Raw genomic sequence first — 4716 nt, 5'->3', positions numbered from 1 at the left:
GAAACACATATTACTTTCATTTTGACAATCCTCGAAAAAAATAGTAAGATATCAAATAGTAAGGGCCTCCCTCATCGCCTTGCTCAAAAAACCCGGACGAGAAACTGCTTTCTTTTTTTACTTGGCCTTATTTATTTATTATTGTTTTTTTTTTGTTTTTTTTTTTGCAAGGGGAAGGGGCCTTCTCCTCAAACTACCCTTTAAAGTGCCAAGAATTTGGGGATTTACCCAAATATACACATGAATGCGATGATTCGCATCAAAAAATTTGAGGGAAATCGGACAATCCGTTCAACGCTTAGAATCTAATTTTGGTTACGTCTATGAGACGTCATTCCTCGACAAAGAAGTATCCACAGATTAGTAGTAGTTCTGGATGTCACTATAAGGCAACGATACACAAAAAATATAAAAAAACAATTATTCAACACATTTTTCATATGTCTACCATTAAGTAAAATCACTTGACTTACTTCTTGTAGAAAGCAGGGAGAATGTATGCTATTATCATGTCGAAAAAAATCTGTAATTTTGATTTTAAAAATTGAAATTTTGCAATGTTCTTTGTAAGACACAACGTGCTATTATTTTCTTATCAGCTATGATAAACATATTTTTGAAAGTAACACCAAGACATGTGGTACTAAACATTTAGCAGTAACTTCGAGATGCATTTCATTATTGTCATTATTGTCACTATCACTATCATTACTATTATTATTATTATTATTATTGTTATTATTATTATCATTATTATTATTATTATTATTATTATTATTATTATTATTATTATTATTATCATTATAGGTAGTAGTAGTATATAGTATAGGTTTTCCCTGCCAATTTCGCACTTTTGCCTGTCCAATTCCTAATTGCTGCATTCAATTTAGCAAAATTTAGCGTAGATGACATGTTCGGTAGTTCAATTTTATGATTTTTTCATTCAAATTCGTTTTGGAGCATTCAAATTACATTTAGCCTCATTCTTATTAACACTTTTTTAATTGAAATTCGTAAAACAAGCACCATTTAGTTATTCGTTCATTCAAGTTAGAATGATATAGTCACGTGATCACGGACATGCCGCACTCGTTCATTCAAATTCAAATTTGGGCATCCAATTTAACATCTTTTGCAGTCAATTTAGCACGCATGTTAATGCTTTAGTTCTGTCTTTGCTTTTTTTTTGTCAACATAGTTATTGCTTTGCAAGCATCATTACATTTCATATTTTCGTACTTATTTTAGAGATTTTGGCATCATTCTTCATTGTGCTAATAATGATTCTTCCAGTCCGAAAATATAGTGCATCATGACTGGCCACAACTTATCTGGCCTTTGGGTGCTTTATTCCGAGTGTGTAGGCCAGTTCCAGGATGTCAAGGTTATGGTCATCAAATGTTTCTATAATTCTTTTTCTGTCTTCTTGAGGAATACGTCTGTATCTAACTTGTGCTGTCATGACTGTAAGAAGATGAAGTTAATCAGTAGTATTGGTACATGTAGGCCTAAAATGACATGTATGAAAGAAAAGGGGCGTTACAGAACAACAAACTCGAGTTATATATTATGATAAAAAATATGATACTTTTACTGCTTAACAGTGCGTGGATGAAACAAGAAGTCACATAGAAATACACGTTTAAATTTTCTCACCTTTTCAAAAAAGAAATAACATGACGTTAATTTGAATGAACATGTTAGGAATTTGACTGCCCATACGCGAAATCGAATGACTGAAAAACCCCTTTCGGCCAGTGTTGGCGAATTTGAATGACTGAAGAGCACGTGCCAATTTGAATGCTCGTTTTACGAATTCGAATAGCACATGTGCAAATTTCATTGATCGAAATGCTAAATAGAACGACCAACTTGCAATTTTGAATGACAGAATGCAGAGCTACCAAGTCTCACGCATTCTGCGTGAGACTCAAAAGCATTTAGGGTCTGTCTCACGATCTCACGCATGGCACCCATTTTTCTCACGCATCTGGTGAAGTCTGCAATTTGGTCCAAAAATAAGGAGCATAGCTCAACGGATTAAAGTGATAGTTGCAATTGAAGGTATATTTCCCTTTTACCTTTCAAAATTAGTAAAAAATAGTCACTTAAGTATGCACCAGATCGCATCATTAAGAGCTAATAAATTAAAAAAGCTCCCTACCATGGGAGGGGGACACCCTCCTCTTTCGCGTGCGCATGCGCGCGAACGCCGAGACGCCGAGTCATAAAAATCTCACTCATAAAAGTTTTTTGAACTTGGCATCTCTGAGAATGTGCAGTGACGAGGATTTTCGCTAAATTGAATGAACCTATTATCAAATGGACTGACAAAAGTGGGAAATTGGCCGGGAAAACCTATAGTAGTAGTAGTAGTAGTAGTAGTAGTAGTAGTAGTAGCAGTAGTAGTATTGTTATTACTCATTCCGCATTTGCAAGACAATACAAGTGATACAGATAAACAAACAAAAACAAGCAAAATACAAGGATACAAGATGTCGGGCTTTCCCTATAAGTGCGCTACCAAGTTGACAAAGCTGCATTCCTCGGTGGATCAGGAGTGTAGGTTCCTTATCCTGCTTCATGACTTAAATCTCTTCCCAGCTACTCCTTCCAAGCAATGATACTTAGGCCTAATCCTTGACTCGAAATAATGGAAATTGAATATCCCAACATCATAATATTGACTGAACAGTTGAAGTTGAGACATTCCATCTCAAGCACCTTAAGCGTCCTTCAAAGGCGGATTACAAGCTCTATATTATAAGACGCCATCATCATCGTACACGCTTTGCTTCAAGTGGTACCAGGGAGGTGAGCCACCTCCCTGGTGGTACCCTCTATTTCCATCCCCATCCTTAATTAACTTGTACTACATTGTGCAATGCATACGTAAATATTTTTTTAAAAAGTACTATTGTGTTTTCTTCATCCGTTACTCATTTTCACATGTATTTTGTTAAATCACGTGTGGCTGTTGTTGTTTTTTTTTTGCAATTATCTTTTGCTTATTCATTGCATATAATTTTCTCTGTTTGTTTGATGGAAATGAAAGTAGATTTGAATCTTGAATCATCATCATCATCATCATCGTCGTCATCATCGCCATCATCATCGCCATCATCATTATTCACCGTCTCTCTGGCCTGTCCTCATTATCCTTAAATAATGGAGACGATGTCATACGAATAGTACTGAAGAAGCGAAGATAAAAGGGAAATTTTACATTAAAGGCATTATTTACCATTTGCACATGAAGCAAAAACCCAGCTTTTGCGCTTCAAAATACTTCTGAAATGTGAGTTAGGTGAAGAATCAACTAATGTAAACAATTTGATCAGGATAGATGTTATAATATTGTTGAATATACAAAATGCGAACAATAGGTGTAATAAAATTGTTCGTAGAATAAACCGTCTACAGTTATGACTTTGTGAGAAAAATAGTGATATCTCCTGGTATTTAGGTTTTATTGTAAAATGTTTATAATATCATGGTAGGGTGTTTTGTGATACAACTGACCTACTCGTATGCATCAAATGTGATAACCCGAACATTTTTAAAATCACTGCTTCAAATGGTAAACTGTACCTTTCGGAGTAAAATTCTCCACAGAGACATGATTTAAGGATAAAATTTCAAGGTATTTTATAACATGATGAATGGATAAACAAAACATGTTACACTTCGATTTTGTATGGTGTTTATAGACGTTTCTGAAATACGGACAATATATCAAAAAACAAAGCAAGTGCCAAAATGTGTCTCGCCTATTCGCATACAAGAAATTAATAATCTTATTTTCTAACTCCCTGAAGTTCATTGACCCCGCCTATTACTTTTGACCTTGTGGTGACCTTCAACTCCTTAAGGGACATTACCAGCCAAGTTTGGTCACAAACAGACATAGGGATCAAAAGTTATGAGCCATAATCGAAACGTGACGTAAAAACTTAACATTGGACCCTAAAAGTTCGTTGACCCCTATCTGTGACCTTTGACCTTGTGATGACCATCAACTCCCCAAGGGACATCTACCATATGATCCCAGTTTGGTCACAAACGGACATAGGGAACAAAAGTTATGAGCCATAATGGAAACGCGCCGAAAAACTTAACATTGGGTCCTAAATGTTCGTTGACCCCTGCCAGTGACCTTTGATCTTATGGTGACCTTCAACTCCCCTAGGGACATCTACCATCCAAGTGTGGTCACAACAGACATATTATACATCAAAAGCTATGAGCCATAATCAAAACGCGCCGTAAAAACTTAACATTGGGCCCTAGAGTTTATTGACCCCTGCCTGTGACCTTTGACCTTGAGGTGTATTTCATGTTTGGTAAAATGTGTAACTTTGCATAACCACTCTTCCCTCCAAGTTTGATTGAAATTGGAGTCCTCAGTAGAGAGTTATTCAAGTTTTTGTAGCGTTACGGACGGACGACGGACGGACAGACGCCGCAGGCAATCCCTTAGTCTCCCCGCACCTCCGGTGGGCTCGACAATAAGCTCGTTACAGATCCAAACACAGAGTAATATCAAGCATTCATATTACGCTGATTCGTCCCTGTAACAATCATAAAAATTACATTTATAACATCGAGAGTGCAACACATTATTTTACTCTGGTATATAAATGCATATGCATATAAATACGCAAGAAAAAAAAACTGCATGTGTGATGTCTTAAAGGTAATGGCTAGTAACTGATT

Source organism: Diadema antillarum, unplaced genomic scaffold, assembly GCF_040938485.1.
Source record: "Diadema antillarum isolate AM-2024a unplaced genomic scaffold, OU_Dant_1.0 scf00000098, whole genome shotgun sequence".
In the NCBI taxonomy this organism is placed as follows: domain Eukaryota; kingdom Metazoa; phylum Echinodermata; class Echinoidea; order Diadematoida; family Diadematidae; genus Diadema; species Diadema antillarum.
Note: the sequence above shows the minus strand (reverse complement) of the source record.